The 24,960-nt window shown below is 57.4% G+C and overlaps 1 protein-coding gene, 1 non-coding gene and 1 pseudogene across 2 annotated transcripts in view; 1 reads left to right on the plus strand and 2 right to left on the minus strand.

Moving 5' to 3' along the window:
* LOC149521034 (leukocyte immunoglobulin-like receptor subfamily A member 3) overlaps positions 1–24,960 on the plus strand; it is a 1,043,054-nt gene that overhangs the window by 972,576 nt on the left and 45,518 nt on the right. The window lies entirely within an intron of this gene.
* Positions 13,643–19,859, minus strand: LOC149521056 (immunoglobulin heavy variable 4-38-2 pseudogene; annotated as a pseudogene).
* On the minus strand, positions 15,061–15,224 carry LOC142821415 (U1 spliceosomal RNA). Its single transcript, XR_012898189.2, has one exon. It is a non-coding gene; the product is annotated as a U1 spliceosomal RNA (small nuclear RNA).

Raw genomic sequence — 24,960 nt, forward strand, 5'->3', positions numbered from 1 at the left:
CTGGAAGGAGGGTTTGTGACACTTTAAAAGGGCTCCGAGCGCTTTCATTGCATTCGCTGGAGGTGGGTCATGTTGAGTGGGCGGAGCAGGGGTGTAACCTGGAATGGGCACCAGGCTCTCGGCTTCAGCCTCTGGGCTGACACCCCTGTTTTGAAGGTGACCTGAATAAATGGGGATTTTAACCAAGGATTCCAGCTTCGAGCTCACACGTGACACTTTGCTGCCCTCCTGTGGCTCTGTCCCATTGGTGACCGTGGGAAATATTTCGCTCCCTTTTTCCTTAAGGTTCATGTAACTTGACCGGCTCTTTTGCCTTTGAGGCACCGGGGGCAGGAGGTTTGTTTATTTGTGGTTTGAAAACAGTTTCCAGAATTTTCTCTGCACCGCACGAACTGCATCTTTCTTCCTGCACAGAATGGAACTAAGGGGCGTATTGAGGACACGGGACTGTCCCGGCCTGGGTGTCTGTGCAGCGCTGGGTACGGGGCCCTGGGATCCTTCTGACACTTTTCGACCCCTAGAAGGAATGAAGCCGGCAGTGACTGTTTCTCCTCACACAGGGGTTGTTAGACTGGCTGTTGCCAGGTGTTACGGAGCCAATGGCCTGGCTCCCAAAGCCCTTGTGACGTAGTGTTGGTACCTTGCTGGCTGCTGGCTGTAGCACGGCCCAGCAGGACAGGGGATGAGTCATTATGCAAGGGGCACCCAACCTGTCCGACCAGTTGCCTCCCAGGGGAAGAGACAAAGGAAGGAAAGCGAGGTCAGCCCCTGGCTGGGGGGCAGGGCTGGAAAGGACGTTGGGGAGTTTCTGTCTGGTATGATGGAGAAATCGGCCTAAGCAATGGGCTGGGATTTAGGGGCCCAGTCTCCCCCATCTCAAGGGGGGCTGAGGCATCCTAGGCCTGCCCTGTAAGAAGATTACATCTAAGCTGCGCTGTATCCTGGAGAAGAAATAAACTCCCTCTGTTCTACTGGCTGGCGGAGTCTGTTCGTGCCACTACTGCGGTGCAGGAGACGGGAAACCCCTACACGCCATCACACTGGTGTCAGGGGTGGGATGCGCTGCACCCGGTGGATGGAACTTCCAGCAGTGAGTGTCAAGGCACAGTAGAAGGAAGGGGCTTAGAGCCAGGTGTGCTGGAGACAGAGCAAAGCGGTTCCTGAGAATAGTGGGGAACTGCAGCACTAGACTGGAGAGTCTGCACCGAGGGGACCAGTGGGGAGATGGCCTACACCCAACTCCTGAAGGCAGAGCTGGTGAAGTGGTGCAGAGAGAGGGGCTTGCCTGTGCGGAATGCAGCCAAGGCCCAGCTGATTGCTCCGCTGGAAGAGAATGACCAATCATGGGGCTGGTATCCTGTCCCAGTGTGGAGCAGCCAGACCTCCCCTGGGAATGTCTCAGGCTCCGAGAGGGGACAGAGTGCTGGAGCCCGCTGGAGAGACCAGACAGTTGTTGTCGCAATTTGTTGAGAAAATACTTCTGCTTTGAAAAAGATCTCGCAGGATTCCTGGGCTGCAGACAAGGTTAATACATATTTGCACGCTAGAAAGACGTGCCTGTACACCGAGCATTGTTCAAATTAAACTTGTCCAAAACCAGGGCCAGCTCTAGGCACTAGCAAATCAGACAGGTTCTTGGGGCGTGTGACATAGTGGGGGTACTTGCTGGGCTGTGGTGACCCCTGCTGTCTGGAGCAAGACCCAGCAGGGAAAACCTCACTATGCAAAGGTAGTGCCAAACTTGTTGAACCAGTGGCCAGACACCCCCCATGGAGAGGAACAAAGGAAGGTGGAATGCTGCCCTGACTGGGGGGCAGGGCTGGAAGGGAATCGGGTTAGTTACTGTCGGAGAGCATGGAGGAGAGCCTAGGGGAAGGGGCTGGAGTTTAGGGGCCCAGTCTCCCCCATCTCAAGGGGGCCTGAGGCATCCTAGCCCAGCTCTGTGACCAGACTACATCTGTGCTGTGCTGTATCCTGGAGAGGCAATAAACTTCCTCTATTCCACCGGCTGGTGCAGTCTGTTTGTGCCATTTCGGGGTGCAGGAGACGGGGGACCCCCAACACGCCGTCACAGGGTGCACTTTGCCGGGCGGCATTTTAGGGAAGCAGCTGGAGCTGCTGTTCCTCTCCCAGCATCACCCTGTCCCCCCTGTGACGTAGTGGGGGGTAACCTGCTAACTCTCTGGGGCTGTCTGTAGCACCACCGGGCAGACAAGCGATGAGTCACTGTACCAAGAGGATATCCCAACTGGTTTGGCCAGCTGACCCCCATGGAGAGGAACAAAGGAAGGTGGATGCTGCCCTGGCTGGGGGGGGGGGGGGGGCAGGGCTGGAGGAGAGTGAGTTAGTTCCTGTCTGGAAAGCAGGGGAGAAGGAACTGGGGAGGGGGCTGGGATTCCCCTATCTCAAGGGGGGGCACTGAGGCCTCTTAGCCTCAGTTCCTGTAACCAGATTACATCTGTGCTGTGCTGTATCCTGGAGGAGCAATAAACCACCCTCAATTCCACTGGCTGGTGGAGTCTGTTTGTGCCATTTTGGGGTACAGGAGACGGGGAACCCCAACGCGCCGTCACAAAGGGCTAGGTGTGGGAAGGTCCGGGCAAGCTCCAGACAAATAGAGGCAGAGCGATGGCAGGAACTCTCCCAGCAAGAGGGAGTGACAGAGCCAGGGACAGATCCCAGGTGCCTCACCCCCAGTGCGCACAGTGGGATCCCAAGGAGCCCCCCCATCCTCCAAGGCAGAGCGAGTTTGTTCCATTTGTATCATTTGGACTTTCTAGTGTAGCGGGGGGCGTGGCGGAGAAGGTGTTTCCCAGACCTCTTATCTTCCGTAGGAAGGAAGAACTGGGACTCAGACTGTCCCTGCGCTCCGTGTTCTCGTCTGACAAACAATCGCCCCGCCCCGGTCACTGCCCGACAGGAGCGTGTGGGCTGTTCGCATCCATCCCCGCGTGTGTCCTGATCTCTGAGGGGCCCCGCTCGCCCTGCTCCTCTGGCCTCGCCAGGCTGCTTAGAAACCGCTTCCCCTTTTTGTGCCGGGCCCGCTGCGCTCTGTGTCACTGTGCGTCTCCCCTAACGCAGTGATAAGTGGCGGTGTCTGCAGCTGTCAGCGAGCGGAGCTGCAGCGAGACCTGCTTCTTGGCGGTGTCCCCAGAGATGGTGACTCGGCTTTCGAAAGACGGGGCGTAGGCTGTGTTCTCCCCTCCATATAGATACACGTACCCGATCCACTCGAGAGCTTTCCCGTGGGGCTGCTGGATCCAGTTCCATGTATAGCTGCTGTCAGTGATGGATACACCCGAGACAGCGCAGCTCAGAGTGAGGGTCTCTCCAGGCTTCACTGTCCCTGGGCCCGACTGGACCAGCTGCACCTGGGAGCGGACACCTGGGAAAAGGGAAACAAAGGGATGAAAGAACCGAAGCAACCCACGGTTCTGTCCCTAATTTCTTCCCCGCCCGTCTCATCCTCACTCACAGCGGGGGGCGGCGAGCAGGGCAAGGAAAAGCAGCAGAGGTTCCATTCTCGTGTCTGGGCAGAGACTGAGGCTCCAAGAACTGGGGGTTTGTTTTTAAGCAGCAAGTCCTGCGTAGGGATTTGCATGCGGGTTGCACCCAGCGGCTATAAGATGACAAAGAGACATCTAAGAGGGGAGCGTTGTCTGGCGGAGCCACCTGCAACTCGTCATCACGTCTGGACTGGGATGGGGCGGTCACAGGGCTGAAGGAAAAGCCTTTCCTCTGAGTGTCATGGGCCTTGGGACACAGGGTATAGCAGGGTCTGGTGCCCTCCAGCTGCGGCTCCTGAGAATAGAGATGGCACAGATTAAACCAGAGCACAGAAACAGCCGGTGGAAATGAGCTGCCATGAGAACGATTAAAGGGGAAGGTGATGCCTTTCTGTAACAGTAATTAATTAATATAATTAATATCTTGCCCCGCGGACAGAGCCAATAGTGAAAGTGGTGGAGAGACCCTGGGCATTGGGTAGGGGATACAGATAAACAGGTGCCCTGAGGCAGGAGGGAATGGAGACCGGAAGGGACGATGCAGCTTTGGGGTTCGTGCCATGAAGAGCTTTGACTGCGCTCGGGGGATCCCAGAGTTAACAGGCAGGGGGAGCAGCAGCTTGTGGGGTTTGTGTCAGTGGCAAGTTAATCGCCTCATGGCTATTTAGCTCCGACGGCAAATCTGGGACCGCCTGACCCGAGCCCCTGCAGCGCACGGACCAGGGGGTTCCCCCGGGGGTCGCTGGGCAACGCGCCAGCACGGAGTGTCCCCAGCTACCGCCTGACCAACCCCAGGAGGTGATAATTGCTCGTGCCCACACAGATGTGTAGGCGGGGCTTGTGCTTGTCAGTGACGGGCCCTGATGAATGGGAAGGGCTCAGGTTACTGCGACCTTGTGTCACGTGCTCGCTCCTCTCCCTGCGCCGCCCCCTACTGGAGCTGCAGCGAGTGTTCCCCTACGTGTCTGTGCTCACCTCCGCGTCCCGAGAGCGCAGCCGCCCAACGCGTGTGGGCTTTTCCTCGCTCTCTCTGCCCAGGGCCTCTGCCCACAGCTGCCCGTTTCCTTCTTTTATGTCGGTTTGACACAATCCCCGTGGCAGGTCGGAGGGGGCAGACCCACGTTGAGACTGAATTTGAGTTCACACAGATTTTTGGGACACCCCATTGTGGGGCACTAGGGACAGTGTATCCCACACAGGGCACGTGCTACAGAGAAATGGCCCGAAGTCTCTTCAGTTTAGCTTTTTTTTCGTATTGGAGTCACTTTAGCCGAGTCTAAAGAGTGTGTGTGTGTGTGTGTGTGTGTGTGTCCGTCCTGTCCCAGCTGCGGGCAATGGCTCGTGTTCTGTAAGGCACAGGGACAAAACTGGATTCAATTCCCCGCCTGCTCCCATAAATAGATCCAGTGTCCAGCTGCTCTGGTTTTCCAAGGCCTCTGAGTACCGCTTCCCCTTATTGTACTGGTCTCTGCTGCGTTCTGTGTCCCTGTGGGTCTGGCGCAGTAATAGGTGCCGCTGTCTGACGCTTTCATTGAGCGGAGCTGCAGCGAGAACTGGTTCTTGTCGGTGTCTGCAGAGATGGTGACCCGGCCCTGGAAAGGCGGAGCGTAGCTCGTGCTCCCGCCCTTAGGATGAATATTTCCCATCCACTCCAGCCCTTTGCCGAGAGGCTGCCGGAGCCAGTCCCAGGCCTAGCTTCTGTCAGTGATGGAGACCCCGTAGACAGCGCATCTCAGAGTGAGGGTCTCTCCGGGCTTCGCTGCCATCGGGCCGAACTGATCCAGCCGCACCTGAGAGAGAACAGCTGCGGAAAGGGAAACAAACCAAGAAAGTAATTAGCCAGAGACAGAGAGAGTCCCCCTGATTCTCCCTCTGCCCCACGGACACTCACAGCGGGGGGCGGCGAGCAGGGCCAGGAAAAGCAGCAGAGGTTCCATTCTCGTTCCCAGGCACTGAGGGAAACTCCCGAGCGGGAAGGGCCAGGCAGGGCTGTGTCTGGGCAGAGACTGAGGCTCCTGGAACCATGGGCTGGTTTTTAACTCTGCAGCCCCGAGCAGGGATTTGCATGCGGGTTCCCAAGTGGGTATAAGGGAGGCCAGGGGCTGAGCACTCAGTACAGGGCGATGTGCCCTCGGGGGCAGGTATTCCCTTGCTGTTCAGCCACATGGAATGACGGGAGATGGTTTTATGAGGGGATAGGAAGCTGTGAGCACAGGGCCTGACTGAGATTCATAGAATCATAGAACCATAGAGCTGGAAGAGACCTCAGAAGGTCATCAAGTCCAGCCCCCTGCTCTAGGCAGGACCAATCCCAACTAAATCAACCCAGCCAGGGCTTTGTCAAGCCCACCGCTAGGGGGAGACTTCACTACTTCCCTAGGTAACCCATTCCAGTGCTTCCCCACTCTCCTAGTGAAATAGTTTTTCCTAATATCCAACCTGGACCTCTCCCACCACAACTTGAGACTATTGCTCCTTGTTCTACCATCTGTCACTACTGAGAACAGCCTCTCTCCAGCCTCTTTGGAACCTCCCTTCAGGAAGTTGAAGGCTGCTCTCAAATCCCCCCTCGCTCTTCACTTCTGCAGGCTAAATAGACCCAACTCACAGGTACAGGGGACCACAGCTCCCACTGGCCAAGGATCGTTCAGGTAAATAGAGTGGCAGCGGCCCATCAGGATTTAACCCTGATGAGCTGCTGCTGAGTCATTGCCCACCCCTGCCCTTATCTGTCTTATGGGAGGATCCAAATGCCAGCGCAGTCAGTGTTGTCTGTGCCTTGGAGCAGAGGGTGCTGCAAAATGAGCCGGGCAAATAATGGCGCCAAATCCAAGCACTGCCCAGGCAGTGTCAATAGAAACGGGCCGCGCCTGAGAATGCCTGGACGCAGGACAGAAGTCTCGGAGGGGCAACCTGTGGCTTTGTCAGTCTGTGACTTTGCAAACAACTCATCTGGTGCGGTGGGTCTTACCCACGTAAACGCAAGATTCTCTGCATGTGTGTGAGTCTCGGGGGTGCCCCAGGACTACTCCTTGCCAGACTGTGTAAGACTAAAAGTCTTCTGACAGTGGCCAATGCCAAGTGTCCCAGAGGGAATGAACAGAACAAGGACTCCTCAAGTGATCCCTCCCCGTCGCCCATTCCCAGCATCGGACACCACCTCTGCCCATCCTAGCCAACAACCACATGTTCTCTTTTTAACTCCGATATAGTATTGGATTTCACAACATCCGCTGGCCAGGAGTTCCACAGGTTTCCAGGTAGGGAAAGAGCCCTGACTTCAGTGTCAGGAAGGCTGATTTTAGACATCTGTGTATCAAACAGCCTTCGCCATGGGGAGGCAGCCTGGTATAAACAGAACACTCAGCTGGGCCATGTGTCCAATGAGGCTGTGATCACAGAAATGAGATGCGGGGAGGAGGCCAAGGCTTCAGCAGAGCTTGCTGCACCATTGTAACCATGGGAGTAAGGGGGATGAGGGAAGCCGGATGGGAAGAGGAGGAGGGGGCTGAGTTCTGGGTCAGGCATGGGACTGTGGGGAGCTGGGCCCGAGGGGAAGGAACTGGGCTATGAGCGGAGTGGGCTACAGAGGTTAGCAGGGATGACTGAGGGAAAGGAGGGGGGCTCACACCACTATGGGGCAGAGCTGTCTGAGGGTGTGTGGGGGGGGAGTGGAAAAAACCAAGGTGGCCACAGGGCTGATGGGGGGAAGAGCTGGACTGTGGATAGCTGGGACACAGGGCTTCTGGGGGGGGGGGGGGCGGGCAAACAGAGGAAGGAGGATGGGGAAGCAATTGGGGGTTGGGGCTGTGACCTACTAGAGTGTCCACTGATAGAGGGGTGGCATTGGAGGGTCTCTGGGTGGGAGGAGGTTTGTGGCTCGGTAAGAGGGAAGGGGACAGGGACCCATGGACTGCGCTGTCCCAGGGCCAATAGGGCCTGTCTGGCCTAAAAGCCTTTGGTCCACCTGTCCCACGGAAATCTCTCTCTATTCCCTCCCCCTTGGAATGTAAAATACGTTCTGTGCCCAGCTCCAGCCGGAGCTTTCCAAGGGCCCTCACTGTGCGTGTGGAAACCGCTTTCTGTTTTCCAGACAGGCCCTGGCGCTGTGTCTGTTTTACTGGCGCAGCACTAGGGGGCGCTGTCTGCCGCTGTCAGTGCGTGGAGCTGCAGCGAGACCTGGTTCCGGGTGGTGTCTGCGGACAAGGTGACCCGGCTTTGGAAAGACTCTGCGGCGTAAGAGGCGGCGGCCCCGTCATGAACCCCTCCCACCCACTCCAGCCCCTTTCCGGCAGGCTGGAGGAACCAGTCCCAGCTGCAGCTTCTGTGAGGGATGGAGACCGAGACACCCGAGACAGCGCGGCTCAGGGCGAGAATCTCTCCGGGCTTCACCGCCCCGGGCTGGACTGGACCAGCTGCATCTGACTGGGGCAGAACTGATGTGCGGTTCTGCCCCAATTCCCCCCACGTGCCCCACGGACACTCATAGCAGGGGGCGGCGAGCAGGGCAAGGAAAAGCAGCAGAGGTTCCATTTTCGTTCTCAGGCACTGAGGGAAACTCCCCCGCGGGCAGGGCCGGGCAGGTCTGTGCCTGGGCAGAGACTGCGTCTCCTAGAACCAGGGGTCTGTATTTAAACAGGTAGCCCTGGGGCAGGGGTTTGCATGCGGGTTCCCCGGGAGATATGAAGGGACGGAGCGATGTCTGGTCGGCTTCGGAGTAACACACCCTCTGCGTGTCTCAGCCTGTGGCCCAGAGTCACTTCACGTGGGATGCAGCACTTTAATGGGAATCGATGTTCCGAGGATCGCTCCGTGCCCTCGCTGGGTTTTTTAATCCAGCCCAGTGCTCTGTGCCCGGCTGGGAAATACAGACACCAGGGGGCGCTGTCTGGAGACTCGAGACTCTCCCGGGAGGGTCTGGTGGGGAGGGAGCCGCAGCTGCGGGGAGCCAGAGGCGGGTTCCCGGCCCCGGAGAGTGAGAAGCAGCCTCAGTGCAGGGCAGAGAGCTGGTCAGGGCGGGCGGGGCGACTTGTGGCGCTGGGAGAACAAAGCCGGCTGGGCCTGCTGGGGGAGGGGCACGTGCTCCAGTTACCAGAAAAAATGGGATTTGCTCTGTGTGTGTCTGTGAAGGGCCGCTACCCCCTATTGGAGAGAATGGGCCTTGCTCTGTGTGTGTCTGTGAAGGGCCGCTACCCCCTATTGGAGAGAATGGGCCTTGCTCTGTGTGTGTCTGTGAAGGGCCGCTGCCCCCTACTGGGGGGAATTGGACTTGCTCTGTATGTGTCTGTGAAGGGCCGCTGCCCCCTACTGGGGAGAATGGGCCTTGCTCCGTGTGTGTCTGTGAAGGGCCGCTGCATCCTACTGGGGAGAATGGGACTTGCTCCGTGTGTGTCTGTGCCCTTCGCTCTCTTCTGAAGGCAGAGTGACCTTCCCAGTGCCCATAACGCTCCTGCGACAGACACAGGAACAATCCCCGAGCGATTGTTTGTAGCTCTCAATTCCCCGCCCGACAGCCATTCGAAGGCAGGAAATGACTCTGTTCTCTCAGTGAGCTTGACACTTCTGTGGCAGCTGAAGGGGGGGCGTGTCAATAAATTTTGCCTGGGATTTTCTTAAAGCCTGGGATTTGCCTGGGATTTTCTTTCTATGTGCGTGCGGGTGTTTTGTTCGTAGTTAATTCAATGCGTCTGTGTCTCTTTCTCTGGAGGGACCCACCTATCGCTGGAGCCTCCCGGTGCGAGCTAGAAACCTCTTCCTCTTTTTGTGTCAGGCCCTGCGTTGCTCCGTGTCACTGTGTAGCGGGCACAGTAATAGGTGGCGGTGTCTGCAGCTGACAGTGCGCGGAGCTGCAGCGAGACCTGGTTCTTGGCGGTGTCCCCAGAGATGGTGACTCGGCTTTGGAAAGACGGAGCATAGCCTGTCTCTCCGCTGTTATATGGGTACACGTACCCAACCCACTCCAGCCCTTTCCCCGGGGGCTGCCGGATCCAGTTCCAGCTGTAGTGCTGAGTAGTGATGGAGAATCCGGAGACAGCGCAGCTCAGCGTGAGGGTCTCTCCGGGCTTCACCGCTCCCGTGCCCGACTGGACCAGCTGCACCTGAGCGAGGACACCTGGGAAAAGGAAACAAATCCAGGAAGGAATTAGCCGCTGAATGTGTGTGCGGCTCCCTAATTCCCCGACGTGTCACACAGACACTCACAGCCGGGAGCGGCGAGCAGGCAAAGGAAAAGCAGCAGAGGTTCCATTCTCGCTTCCAGGCACTGAGGGAAACTCCGGATCGGGCAGGGCTGTGTCTGAACAGAGACAGAGGTTCCTAGAACCAGGGGCTGGTATTCAACAAGAACCGCCGAGCAGAGATTTGCATGCGGGTTCCCCCGGCCAGGTATAAGGGGCGCCAGGGGGTGAACGCTCAGCACGTGGCGACGTCCCCTCGGGGACAGGTCTCCCCATTACACCAGGGAAACACTGCGCTCAGGTCAGCGCCCGCAACGTGGCAGGAGGGGGTTGGAGGAGGGCCGATGGGAGGATGCAAAGGGCCGGGCCCTACATTAAGACCCAGGAGACCCCGCTGTGCCCGGGATTTGCCTGGGGGTGTGACCCAGCGGAGGTGAACTACCTGGGGAAGGACCCGCTGCTGGCGGAGGACTGGAGACTCAAACATCTCCCATGTGCGAGGGTGAAATCCTCGGGAAACCCTTGGCCCGCGGGCTCCTCTAGAATGTGCCCAGGAGAGGCCCAGAGGGGAAGTCTCTCCCGGGAGGGGCAAATGGGGCAGGAACCGCAGCTGCAGGGAGAGATGCTGGTTTCCGCCCCGCAGACTATCCGAGGCTTTATGGGGGGTGAAGTGAAGAAGCAGAAAATTGTAGGACTGGAGGGGCCTGGAGGCGCCATTTAATCCAGTGTCCGGCGCTGCTGGCGGGGCTGAGTATTATCGAGACTGTTCAGTGTTGTCTGGGCTGAGTCAGAACAAGGGCTGTGATGCAGGGACAGATCCCCACAGGGGAACGGACCAGTTCAGGCTTTGAGCGCGGCTCTCTCTCTCTGTCTCACTTAGAGATGGGACATTGGGAGCAGGGGGCAGGGCTGCAGATGCGGGTTCTCTAGTGAAATCGCGTCACGTTACTCTGCTCCCTCTCCGCGCTGACACCCCAGTTCTGAGACTCGCTTCACTCCATGTGGCGATGGGCGCCTGGATTTATGATTCCGCCTCAGACAGCTCCCTGGGGCGGTCTCCCCGGGGAAGCCGGCGGCGGGGTCCGGCAGTTTTGGCTCCATCTCGCCGACTTTCCTCAATCCAAACAGGAGCCGGTTTCCATCTGCTGCCCAACACCCCCCCCCCCCCCCACGTGTCCTTGCGCCTGCCACTAACCCCGCCCTTAGCCCCACCCCGGCCACTAACCCCGCCCTTAGCCCTATCCCCGCCACTAACCCCGCCCTTAGCCCTATCCCCGCCACTAACCCCGCCCTTAGCCCACCAAAGTTCCCCAGCGGGAAGCGCCTGGACACAAACCCCAGCGAGCAGGGCCCAAGCGGCAGCGCGGGCGAGTGGAAGGCAGGGGCTGGGGAGCTGCTGAAGCGGGTCAGTAGACTGTCACTTTGGGGCAGCGCCTCCTTGCCCGGCCCAAGGCGCATCCCCGAAGGAGCAGCAGCGATTGGCCCGAACAGATCCGCGGGAAGGGCCAGTACGGAAGGCACGTGCCGGGCCCAGGTACACAGTGTCCTGACTGGGTTCACTGATACGCGCGACTCGTTCCTGCCAGACCCGCACAGAACAGGCCAGTCTGCAGGGCCAGAGGATGGCCCCTGATTTACAGACATTTCACTGGAGGGGAGGGGGTGGCTGGAGATTGTCCAATCTCTTCCCTCAAGCATCGCCCCGCCCTGGGGCACCAAGATCAGGGTCCTGCGTGGGGCCCCAGACTGAGCCAGGGGGAGATGGGGCCAGTCGCTCCGGGCCTCAATCCCTGGGATCTTCAGCTTTACTGAGAGGAGCCGTGTTCCATCCCGACCGGCTTGTGCTCTCCTGCGCCCCCGGCAGGGCTGTTTGGCGCGTGTCTCTGCTGCCCCCGTGCGGCAGACGCGGGAAGTTCCGCAGCTCTGGTTTGTGCACGAGCAGCCGCAGGGCTCGTGTCACTGTGTGTCTGGCACAGTAATAGCGGGCGGTGTCCTCGGGCTTCAGGCCGGTCATTTGCAGGTGCAGCAGGTTGTTGGGATTGTCCCTGGAGATGGTGAATCGGCCTTTGACTGCATCCGCGTAGTACGTGCTGCTCCCAGCACCGCTGCTGATACCGGCCGCCCACTCCAGCCCCTTCCCGGGTGCCTGCCGGAACCAGTGCATCCAGTGATCGCTGAAGGTGAAGCCGGAGGCTTTGCAGGAGAGGCACAACGAGTCTCCGGGCTTCTTCACATCGCCCCCGGAGTACACCATCTGCACCTGGGACCGGGCACCTGCGGATAAAGTCAGGTTATAAATACCGTATAGATGCAGCGATCACACAATATCCTTCTAACTCTGTGAATTTTCATAGAAAAAATACCTTCCAAAGCTGCTAGAGCGAAACTGACAAGGAGTAAGAATCTCATTCTCCTGGTGCCGGAGGAGAAAGTTCTCAGGGGACTGGCTGGTGACTGCACAGAGCCAGGGGCTGCCGATTGCGTTTCCGGGTGCAGCCTGGGCAGAGGGAGGGACAGATTTAAGCAGGACACTGGCTTCCTCATTTGCATACCTCGCCTGATAAGAGACACACGCTGCTCTTGCCAGGGATCTGACTGACTCGCCCCAGGGCTCCAGGTGCAGGAGTCGGACTGTCCGGGCCTGGGTGTCTGTGCAGCGCCGGGACTCTCCTCACACCTCTAGGCCGCTTGGAGGAAGAAGCAGCTCCCTGCAGTCACTGTGTTTCCTACGCAGGGCCTGAGGGGCTGGGTGTTGTCAGGAGATCTGGAGCGGGGATCACTTGGCTCTGAAGTCCCATGCGCAGAGCGGCCCCGCACGGACCGTGGGGAGGGGCCGTGTCCCAGGCACCCGGACTCTTTCAGCTTCCTGTAAAATAGTGGATCAACTTCAAGACTTGGTCTATGGAGGTGACTGTCCCGGAAACCCCCCTAGCCCCGGGCTGGGCACCCGCCTGGGATACACAAGATCCTCGTGCGGCCCCGTCCCTGGCTGGGGAGGGGAGAGAGACCGGACCGAGAATTCGGGGCTGTAAGTCCCTTTGGGAGCCCGGCGTTCCAATAAGGGGTTCGAGCAAGTGCAGCCTCTCCCCATCCCTGCTGCCTGCTTCCCCCCACCTGTCAGAGAGCGCGATTAGGGCGCAGGGGCTTCCCCCTCCCTGGCAGAACCCCCCGGCAGAGCGGATCGGGAGGTTGCTTATTCTCCGTCCTCACCCCAGTCCCTCCCCCTTCAGACATGAGCCGGGCCCTTGACTCGCTGAGTGGCTGACCCGCCTCTGTATCATACAAGATCCAGCAGCCGGGGACAGATGCGACGGGAGAGCGAGTCCAGACCCTTCCCCTTTGACAGGGACTGTTTTCAGCAAGGAAAGAAACTTTGCACTGGCACTAGCCTGGCACTTTCCCACACGTGTTCCGGGTGCTGTGACTGGCCGTACAGCGGTGTCTACACGTCCCGCCCGTACAGACAGAGCCACAGGTCCCAGTCTCAACAGACGGAGGGGAGAGAGAACGGAAATGACTTTCCACAGTTCCCCACAGGTCATGGCAGGAAAGGACGCAGGTGCCTGATGCCCCGTGCAGCGCTCTGTCCAGACAGCACTCCGCTTGGCTTGGGTCTGTCAATCCAGCTTCTCTCCTGCCCTTGTTTTCGGCTTTGGGTTCGCATTGATTTGTACAGCGCGCACGGCCGAATGGGAACTCGCTGCTCGGAAGCCGCTTCCCCTGTTTGTGCCGGGCCCTGCGTTGCTCTGTGTCACTGTGTCTCCCGGAGCAGTAATAGGTGGCGGTGTCCGCAGCTGTCAGCGAGCGAAGCTGCAGCGAGAACTGGTTCTTGGCGGAGTCCGCGCTGAGCTTTCCGCGGCTCTGGAAAGCCGGCCCGTAGTAGGTGCGCCAGCTGGAACTGCTCCAGTAAATCTGTCCCACCCATTCCAGCCCTTCCCCGGGAGCCTGCCGGACCTACTCCTACCATTTACTAGTGACAGAGTCACCGCTGATGGTGCAGCTCAGGGTGAGGGTCTCTCCGGGCTTCACAGCCCCCGGACCGGACTCAACCAGCTGCACCTGAGAGAGGACACCTGGGGGAAGAGAAACCAGAAAACTGAAGAAATGAGCCAGAGCATGAGTCGCTGCACCTGTCCCCAGTTCCACCGCTCTACAGCGGACACTCACAGCGGGGGGCGGCGAGCAGGGCGAGGAAAAGCAGCAGAGGTTCCATTCTCGTTCCCAGGCACTGAGGGAAACTCCCCAGCGGGCAGGGCCGGGCAGGGCGGAGTCTGAGGCTCCTAGAACCAGGGGCTGGTATTTCACCCGGCAGCCCCGGGCAGGGATTTGCATGCGGGTTCCACAAGCCGGGTATAAGGCTGAGCGCTCAGCACATGGCGATGTCCCCTGGGGGCAGTTGCTCCCTTTATACCGCAGAGAGGCCGGACACTTAGCTCAGCTCAGCTGTAATGACACGAGGTGGCTGAGGGGAGGGGACAGGCGCCGAGCACAGGGCACTGGGCTGGGGTAGGGATGGGACCGGAGGGATCCCCCTAGCCAGGAAGGCTACCGGTTAGGTGGCAGAGAGACACGTCCCTTCATACCGCAGGGTGGGATCCAATCCCATTGAAACACGGGACCTGCCCGCCACTGGAGCGGGGGCAGTTACAGAATCTACTGGGCAAAGAAACTAAAATCCAGATTCGGGGTCCCTCCCGCGGAAACTCTCCTGGGACCGTGGGGTGGGGAAGCAGCCCTGGCTGTAGGGGCGGGGGAAGGCTGGTGTTAGGCACCAGAGCCTGGCCCTGCCTTGGTGAAAAGGGAGCAGCTGGGCATGGGGCGAAGAAGCAAGTTGTGGGGCTTGTGTGAACAGGCCAGTGTCATGGGTCCTGTTTTCTAGACCTTTAGAAATCCGTGTTGCTCTTTCTGGACTGTTTTCTATTTGTCCACAGCGTTCCTGACATGTAAATGTTTGCGTTACTCGGGGGTGGCCAACCTCCAAGCCAGGCCCAGAGCTGAGTGGGGGTGGGGAGCTTGCAGCTTGGACCAGAACTTCCCAGAGGGTCGGAGAACCACGCAGTTTCGGTCAGACCATTGTCCGACCGACAAGAGAGATACAAAGGAACAGAAACAAGCAACGAGCCCAACCCAGCAGGGAAATAAACTGATGGTGCTTTACAGGGATGAGAAACTGAACCTAGAGAGCAAATTTCAAAGCGGAAAGAACACAACCCCCAGCATCGAACACCGCCCCGCTTTACACATTCTCACAGGGTTAGCTCTTGGGGAAATCTATCTGACAGTATTTATCTGCACGTGTGCAGAATAGATAAGAATCGTTTTCCCCAATTTAATCCTGTATTCGCGGCACAAGATGTTCTTTCTTCTAACAACAACACCAGGGGAAAGCGCCCACGCAGTCCCCCACTACCACAAATTGTGCAGCCGAGTTTCCTCTATTTGAGGAAATCGCAGGGGTCAGCGCACCCACAGTGCAATGGGCGGGCCTCACCCTGGGAAAACCACCTTCCTGAGCGTGGTATTTCCCCTGCCAGGTAAGTATAAACTCTTGTCCCAGAGCCCCCGCCAAGCCTCAAGCGCCCCGAACTCTCACATCACGGTGGCTCCCACGTCCTCCTCCAAACCACCCCACCCACACCGCTTCCCGCTGCTGCCAGCTGCCCCCCCTCTCCTCCGCCAGTCCCCAGACCCCACCCAGAGCCCCGCTTGCAAATTAGGGCTCCGCTCGCCAGCCCGCTCCACTCCCACAGTGCTCCGCTCGCGCACACATTTGCATACGGGCACACGCGGCTCCGCCCTTCCGGATGGGCCACGCCCCTGACTGCCCTTGGTCCACACTGTCCCCTGTGCAGCCAGACCCGGCTCTTCAGCTGCTCAGCGCCCGATAGACAGAGCCCAGGCCCCTCTGTCAAGTGCTGCGGGGGGGGGGGGGGAGGTTTAAGGGAAAGTAGCAGGGCGGGGGACAAAGGGGCGCAGCAGGAGAGGGTGCACCCGGCCACACGCCCCGCGCTCACTGTCACCGGCGGGGAAGCCTGTCACAGCATCGCAGGGTGAGAGGAGCCCAGGCTGGGGGGGGGGAGGGGGACACTCAGGACTCAGGGGAGCCATGATTCGGGCTGAATCCCGGGATCCCCTCACAGCCTTTGAACAGCCCCTGCAGATGTTCCCTGGGACAAGGCAGAGATGCCGAGCAGGAGGCTTCGAGGGCTTCAGGCATCGAACGCTCAGAATTCACACCCAGAGAGCAAAAGGCCTTTGGAAAGACCCGCCTGTGCCCAGCTCTGGCCCTACAGGACTTAGTGCTCCGCGCTCTGGCTGCAGGATCCATGCAGGCAAATGGAGTTTCGGGGCCTTTTCCTTCTCTCCGTCTTTCTCAGGTGCCTCCTCCTGAGTCTGGTGAGAAGAAAACGGCCGGGATCTTTTGCCAACATTTGCATTGATGGGCAAACGCAGAACTGTCTGATTCCTCATGACAGATTCCTGTCTGATGGGGGAAATGGTGGGAAGAGCAGACACGTTTGACCTGGCACCACTGGGAGCTGCATCCCTCCTCTCCGCCTCACCTGGCAGGTGCCTTGGGCAGCTTAGCCCTGGTGCCGCCCGCCCTCTGGGACTTTTCTTCCATATGTTCCCATTGACCATCCAAAGGGAGGCGAGAGGAGAGTAACTCTCCATCGCTGCCCGACCTGCAGAGGCTGCGCTTCGAGGGTGCCTGGGCACTGACACCCCTAGGGAATCACAGGGGCTTGTGGGGTCTTATCATGACTCAGCACTTGGAGTCAGGACACCCGCCTTCCCAAAGCCAGTCCCAGGAGCCTCTTCATTAGCCCCAAGCCTGTGGTTTCATCATTCTCTCCAATAAGCCTTTTCCTCAACAAGCCATTACTTGGGTGGCCAGTGGAGGCCTCTTCTGTTTCCCAGAAGGACACTGGAAAAGGTGAGTAACGAACAGCGAAGGCCAGAAGAAGGTACCACTGGGGAGTTGAAACCAGGATCTCCTGTCTTCTAAACACGCGCTTTTGCTAGGCAGGCGCTCTAGCCAGCTAAGCCCCGCTGAAAAGGAAACTTTCAACCGTTCTACTTAATGGTCCAAGAGACCCTCTTCTGTTCCCAAAGGGCAGCCATTCCCCACTTCCCTCAAAACTTCCAGACCCACTGGAAGAGAAAGCAAAACGTTCCATCCAGGTGCTCTGAATGGGCAGTTGCTGAAGATATTTGAAGTCTCACCGACTTCTCTTGCCACTGCTCTAAGGGAAGCTCGAAGTACGTCCTGAGGGCGGACATTGAAATGAGGTCGCCTCTCCACATGGAGAACAAAAGCTGGGGCAGAAGTGGGAGTTGAACCCGCGGCTCTTTTCGGAGCGCAGAAAAACCCACTTGCAGGGTGTGACGGCACGTTGGGGTCCCCCTTCTCCTGCACCCCGAAATGGCTCAAACAGACTGCACCAGCCCGTGGAATAGAGGAAGTTTATTGCCTCTCCAGGATACAGCACAGCACAGATGGAATCTGGTCACAGAGCTGGGCTAGGATGCCTCAGGCCCCCTTGAGTTGGGGGGAGACTGGGCCCCTAAACTCCAGCCCCTCTCCCTAGGCTGTCTCCTCCATGCTCACAGACAGCAACTCACTAACCCTCTTCCAGCCCTGCCCCCCAGCCAGGGCAGCATTCCACCTTCCTTTGTTCCTCTCCATGGGGGGTGTCTGGTTCAACAAGTTTGGCATCACCTTTGCATAGTGAGGTTTTCCCTGCTGGGTCTTGCTCCAGACAGCAGGGGTCACCACAGCCCAGCAAGTACCCCCACTACGTCACACGGGGGCTACGTCTACACTGGCCCCTCTTCCGGAAGGGGCATGTAAATTTCACTAGTCGTCGTAGGGAAATCCGCGGGGGATTTAAATATCCCCCGCGGCATTTAAATAAAAATGTCCGCCGCTTTTTTCCGGCTTTTAAAAAAGCCGGAAAAGAGCGTCTAGACTGGCCCCGATCCTCCGGAAAAAGCGCCCTTTTCTGGAGGCTCTTATTCTTACTTTGAAGTAGGAATAAGAGCCTCCGGAAAAGGGCGCTTTTTCCGGAGGATCGGGGCCAGTCTAGACGCTCTTTTCCGGCTTTTTTAAAAGCCGGAAAAAAGCGGCGGACATTTTTATTTAAATGCCGCGGGGGATATTTAAATCCCCCGCGGATTTCCCTACGACGACTAGTGAAATTTACATGCCCCTTCCGGAAGAGGGGCCAGTGTAGACGTAGCCGGGGAAAACAAGCTTTTGAGTTCAGCGCCTTTACAGCACTCGGCTACCCTGGCAGTGACGTAGGCGGGGGTTTCTGAACCGCAGTTTTCTTAAATGTTGGAGTTGCTCAGGGAAGCGACGGTGGAAGCTTCCTTTGAAGCCCTCCCAGCCATTGCGCAGCACAGTCACCCTCCCCCCACTACAGCGGTGCGGTGGTTTGTGGTGAGCTGCAAGGAACTGGGCCGGGGGCGGGGCCAATAGAACGGGGGCACCCAGGCGGGTGTGACGCAGCATCGCGCTGTTCTGTCTCCTGGCAGGGGGGTTCCAGAGTCTGGCTGGACACAGAATGTCCCGCTGCTGGTTCCTCCGCCCACGAGATCTACGCAAGTCTGCGCTTCTCTGTCCCGACCTGTGAGAAGGCCGAAGCAGTCAGCCACGTCCCAGCGCTCAGCAGCTCCCCTTGTCACTACCAGGGCCAGATTTCCCTGCAGCCCAGCCCAGCCCAGCCCCGGTACCCTGCGGTCAATTCCAAACCAGTTCTGTGTGTGAATGAAAGGCTGGCGGCTCCTTAAATAAGAACGGGCCTTTGGTCTGAACCAAAGGTCCATCTAGCCCAGTATCCTGTCTGCCCACAGGGGCCAGCACCAGCTGCCCCAGAGAGGGTGGACCGAAGACAATGATCAAGTGATTTGTCTCCTGCCATCCTTCTCCAGCCTCTGACAAACAGAGGCCAGGGTCATCATTTCTATCCCCTGGCTAATAGCCTTTTATTGAGCTAACCTCCATGAAATTATCTAGTTTCTCTTTAAACTCTGTTATAGTCCTAGCCTTCACAGCCTCCTCTGGCAAGGAGTTCCACAGGTTGACTATACCTGTGTGAAGAAGAACTTTCTTTTAATAGTTTTAAACCTGCTACCCATTAATTTCATTTGGTGTCCTCTAGTTCTTCTGTTATGGGAACTAATAAATAACTTTTCTTTATTCGCCCTCTCCACACCACTCATGATTTTATAGACCTCTATCATATCCCCCCTTAGTCTCCTCTTTTCTAAACTGAAAAGTCCCAGTCGCTTTAACCTCTCCTCATATGGGACCCGTTCCAAACCCCTAATCCTTTTAGTTGCCCTTTTCTGAACCCTTTCCAAGACCAAAATATCTTTGCCAGATCTAACGGGGATTGAGAATGTTGCTAGTTCCAGCCCCAGCTGTGGCAAAGGGCACCTGTCAGGGACGGTCTCGATAACACTGAGCCCTTCCAGGAGCGCAAGGGACTGGGCTGGACTGGATGTCCGCTCCGGGCCCCTTCCAGTCCCATAAGTCTGTTTCCTGAGCAACAGGGGATTTGAATCAGACAGTTCCCATTCCAGTTTCTCCTGCATGCCCTTCGGTGGGTGGATTTCTGCTGCTCACGACACTGCCTGTGTCCGTGTGGGGAGGGGAGGGGCGTTGGGCTCAACTCTCCCCGCTGCTCTGGCTTCACTGCCCCGCTTACAATCCGCTTCTCCTTTTTGTGCCAGTCCCTGCTTCGCTCCCTGTCATACGTGGCGGTGTGTGCAGCTATCAGCGAGCTGAGCTGCAGATAATACTTGGTGCTGGAAGAATCCACGGTGATGGTGATGTGGCCTTGCAGGGACGGGTTGTAGTATGTACCCCCGATCCATTCTCCAATCCGTTCCAGCCCCTGGCCCGGAGCCTGGCGTATCCAGTTCCACCCGTAGCTGCTGGTGACGGTGCCCCCGGTGACAGAGCAGGTGAGTGTGAGGGTCTCTCCGGCCTTCACCGCGCCCGGGCCGGACTCCTGGAACCGGAGCTGGGACAAGGCACCTGGGAAAAGCAGGGATCAGTCAGACTCCAACCCACCTGCTTCTCCAACTTGCACTGCCTCCCGCAGCCTCCCACTGACTCACCTGGGGCCAGGGCCAGGAAGAGCAGTGGGAGGAGCGGGGAGTTCATGGTGCTCGAGAAGGGGACAGCGAAGGGCTCGCAAGGGGCAGCTCAGCGCCTGGGGTCACCGAGGCTGTGGGCGGCCTGGAGGCCGCTACTTTAGCCCAGAGCCCGGAGAGGTGATTTGCATAAAGAGGGAGCTCCCAAGGGAGGAGCTCGAAGGAGCCGATCAAAAGGCCCCTCTGCCTCCCTGTGCCCTTCCTGGACAGACATAGTCTGTCTGTCTGTCTGTCTCTCTCTCTCACACACACACACACACACTTTTCTCGGTTGCCGCTGTGACGTAGTGGGGGTACTTGCTGGGCTGTGGTGACCCCTGCTGTCTGGAGCAAGACCCAGCAGGGAAAACCTCACTAGGCCAAGGTAATGCCAAACTTGTTGAACCAGTGGCCAGACACCCCCCATGGAGAGGAACAAAGGAAGGTGAATGCTGCCCTGGCTGGGGGGCAGGGCTGGAAGGGAGGGAGTTGGTGGCTGGCGGTCTTTGAGGATGGAGGAGACAGCCTAGGGAGAGGAGCTGGAGTTTAGGGGCCCAGTCTCCCCCCAACTCAAGGGGGCCTGAGGCATCCTAGCCCAGTTCTGTGACCAGACTACATCTGTGCTGTGCTGTATCCTGGAGAGGCAATAAACTTCCTCTATTCCACCGGCTGGTGCAGTCTGTTTGTGCCATTTCGGGGTGCAGGAGACGGGGAACCCCCAATGCGCCGTCACAGCCGCAAAGGAGGAAAACACAAAATCCCAAAGTGAATTAAACTGTCTCGCCCCGCTTCTGTCTCTCATTAGTTTCCGGTGTCTGTTCTTTCGTATAAACAAAGCAGAATTCTGGGACCTGAGACTCCAGTTATTCTGCGCCCTTCCCTGTTCCAACCCTCCTCCCCCAACACTTTTGCCTGATACGTCCCAAACTCAACCGTTATTGATTATTGATGTCTGCTTATTGGTTATTTATTATTAACTGGAGGCAGAGGTAGGTAGCTAGGTAGGCGGTTAGCTTTCCCCATTGCCTTATTAAGGGGAAGTCTTGGCTCCCAGATCCCCTAAAAATCTTAGCAAATCTCAGCCTGATATTCCCAAGGTCTAGGGGTTCCGGTTTTGGAGGGGTTTTGGCCGCTGTTCTTTTCTTCCCACGCTGGCAGGAGAGTTTGTGACACTTTAAACGGGCTCCGAGCGCTTTCATTGCATTCACTGGCGGCGGGTCACGTTGGGCGGAGCGGAGCATGGGCGTAACCTCGAACTGGCACCAGGATCTCGGCTCAAACCCCTGGGCTGACAACACCGTTCTGAAGGTGACCTGAATAAATAAGGATTTTAAACCAGGATTCCAGTTTCGTGCTCAAATGTGACACTTTCCTGCCCCGTGTGGCTCTGTCCCATTGGTGAGCTTGGGGACTATTGCGATCGCTTAGTCCTTACGGTTCATGTAGTTTGGCCGCTGTTTTGCTCCCAGTGAGGCATCGGGGGCAGGAGGTTTGTTTATTTCTGGTTTGAAGGCAGTTTCCAGGATTGTCCCTGCACCGCACAAACCGCATCTTTCTTCCCGGTCAGAGTGGGGGGGAGGGGGCGGCGTATTGAGGACACGAAAGAGTTAATACGTGACGTCAGAGCGTTTCATCCTGGCGGGCCCCGGCAGGGCTGTTTGGCGCGTGTCTCTGCTGCCCCCGTGCGGCAGACGCGGGAAGTTCCGCAGCTCTGGTTTGTGTACGAGAAGCCGCAGGGTTTGTGTCACTGTGTCTCTCGCACAGTAATAGCGGGCGGTGTCCTCGGGCTTCAGGCCGGTCATTTGCAGGTGCAGCAGGTTGTTGGGATTGTCCCTGGAGATGGTGAATCGGCCTTTGACTGCATCCGCGTAGTACGTGCTGCTCCCACTGACGCTGCTGATACCGGCCACCCACTCCAGCCCCTTGCCCGGAGCCTGCCGGACCCAGAACATCCAGTGGCTGCTGAAGGTGAAGCCGGAGGCTTTGCAGGAGAGGCGCAGAGAGTCTCCGGGCTTCTTCACATCCCCTCCGGACTCCACCAGCTCCTGGCACCGGGCACCTGGGAATAAAGGGACGTTAGAAGAACCGGTATAAAACCAGACAGAATTGTCTGGGCTCCTGGCTCTGACGTTGGATCAGGGGCACTAAATACCTTCCAAAGTTGCTACAATGAAAACAGCTGCGACCCAAAGTCTCATTGTCCCTGCTCCTGGAGGGGGAAGTTCTCCTGGGACTGGCTGGTCACTGCGCAGACCCAGGGAGCTGCGGCTTGTCCCTGCGGGTGCAGCCTGGGCAGAAAGAGAGACAGTTTTAAACAGGAACCTCTCTCCCCTATTTGCATGACCCGCTGCTTATAATGGGCCCAACTTCCTTCCCTTAATACTGAATTTCTGGCCCTGGCTCAAGGCAGAGTCAGACCGTCCCTCGCTGTGTCTGTTCAGTGATAAGCCCCAGGGCGGCCCGTTAAAGGGGAGAGAAGCAGCTGCCGGGTGTGAGCCCTTTCCCCTGTATTGAATCTAGATCCCGATTGTCATCTAGTTATCCCGTCGTGGGAAAGGGTCTCCGGGGCCCTGTCCATGCGGACATCGGGTCAGGGGGTCAGTGAGTGGGGAGGGGTTGGGTCACAAGGCCACACGGGGCTGGGACTCTTACCGGAGGGTCACAAGTCACTGGCTGGTGAGCGCAGTGTGTCCAGCAGCCTGTCCCCAGGTGTGGGCGGGGAACGTGGATTTGGAATCAGTCCAGGGGGGTGACCCGGGCTCACACAAACCGCAGGTGAAGGCGACAAAGGGGAAGCAGCAGGAGCCAGTCATTGGAGCGGGGATTTATGCAAAGGGGGCTCAGAGCGGGAGAGAGGGGGCCGGCTCCCCTGGCTGGGGCCCCTCCGGGTCTGACTGGCAGAGGGAGACAGGCTGGATTTGCTCCAGACAGCTTCAAACAGCAGAAGGGAGGAAAGTTGGGAGGCTGGAAAGTTCTGGGCTGTAGCTAAAGGAGGCTTGTGATTGTGGCAGGTTAGGAACCGGGCTGGGATACACAGCAAGTTAGCATCACTGTGTTATTACACAGTAATAGCGGGCGGTGTCCTCGGGCTTCAGGCCGGTCATTTGCAGGTGCAGCAGGTTGTTGGGGTTTTCTCTGGAAAGGGCAAATCACCTTTGAACAGTACCATTGACCTAGGGCAGGAGACCATTGTGATCTGGGGGCAGGGGACTGGTGGGTAAGTTCTCGGCAGGAATATGGGTACAGGAGGGGACAAAGGGGTTTGGGTATGTGATGTAGGGGGAAGGAATAGAGAGCAGAGGCTTGGGGAAGGGAGCGTTGGGGAGACAGAGGCAGCCTCTGTCCAGAAGACTTACCTACGTAACTCCTGGCCAGCAGTTTCCCAGTCAGACAGACAGACAGACAACCCTGCCTCCTCTGCCCCTGCAAAAGCTGCAGGGCCACATGCTTGTGTGGAAAAATTAGGAGCTGGATGGAAGGGGCATGGTGCTTTGTGGCTGCCTGTTGTTCAAACAGGCAGCTCCCATTGGCCAGTTTTTAGCCAAATTGTGCTGGGGCTGTTCCTGAAACCTTCCCTGTCTCCCCGCAGAGCTCACAGTTTTGAAAGAGAAACAGCCCCTGCAGCCATTTTTCTGAGTGGCATATCTGTGAGACAAGGCGAGCCCTCTGTGTCTGCAGGCTGGGTCCAGTGGCTTGGTGTCAAGGTTGTTTCCCAGTCTGGCATTCAGAATGGGAGCTCAAAAGGGGGCTCACAAAGAGCTCAGAAGCAAAAAACCACCTTTATCTCTACAGGGTCTTGTTACCAAAACTTTCCCCCAGAATCACAACGTACAGATTTTGGGGAATCGCTGCCACCATCCCGTGCTTTTTATCACTAAAAAACTGGTGGTGAACACTTGAAATCAGCCCCAAAGTTACCCCAAGCTCTTTTGCCCCCAAAAGAACTTGAAAAGAGAAAAGAGAAAAACAAGCTGCAGACTCTGGTAGCTGGCCCCTCAGTCTGAGGTATTCAGGGACACACAAACAGTCAGACAGACAGACCTCCTAGGACAGAGGAATCAAATCATCTGCTTAACAAAGTGATTTTTATTACTAAACTTGCAAAAGTGCACTTGCTAGGTGTTGCAGAAAACAAATTAAAACAGAGAAAAGTCTCTGGCCCAGTGCTTAGATGGTAAAGGCGGTGAGGAGGCATAGAATCACACAAAGCAGTTCAAACCAAACCACAAAATAAAGAAAAATTCCCTGAACGAGACTGGATGCACTTTCCCCTGTCCTTTACTTCTGGTTTTCTCTTTGTTCAGTCCATTCCCATGCCCAGAATTCATTGGAGACCTGGTAGTTCTGCCTGGGTTTCAATCATTCTTTGTCCTTCAACTCCTGGACTTTCTCTCCCCCACAAAGAACACAGACAAGAAATCTTATACAATTCACATTTCAGTCATCATAAGAACATAAGAACGGCCGTACTGGGTCAGACCAAAGGTCCATCTAGCCCAGTATCCTGTCTGCCAACAGTGGCCAGCACCAGGTGCCCCAGAGAGGGTGGACCGAAGACAATGACCAAGCGATTTGTCTCCTGCCATCCCTCCCCAGCCTCTGACAAACAGAGGCCAAGGACACCATTTTATCCCCTGGCTAACAGCTTTTATGGACCTAACCTCCAGGAAATTATTTAGCTTCTCTTTAAACTCTGTTATAGTCCTAGCCTCCTCTGGCAAAGAGTTCCACAGGCTGTCTACACGCTGTGTGAAGAAGAACTTTCTTTTATTAGTTTTAAACCTGCTACCCATTTCAACCTGCTACCCTCTATCTCAATTGGTTCTCCCGGGCCCCTTGCCAACACATTTTTCTGGATAACTGATCTTAACCCCTCAGTAATGGGATGCTCAGCACTCTTCCTGTCCATTACACCTTGCTTGGGCCTACAGAAAGCAGGGCAGGATCAGGAAGGTGGCAGCACCTGTTCCCCCTCCTGCACCTCTAATCAATGCCACCATCGCTGCTAACCCTGCATCCCCTCCTGCATCCCTAATCCCTGCACCCCTTCAGTGCTACCCCCTGCACCCTTCACTGCAAACCTCTGCACCCCACTCCTGCACCCATGTGGGGACACTGACCTGGATGCGGAA

The sequence above is a fragment of the Pelodiscus sinensis genome, chromosome 30 (genome assembly GCF_052426305.1).
Source record: "Pelodiscus sinensis isolate ZL-2025 chromosome 30, ASM5242630v1, whole genome shotgun sequence".
NCBI lineage: Eukaryota > Metazoa > Chordata > Testudines > Trionychidae > Pelodiscus > Pelodiscus sinensis.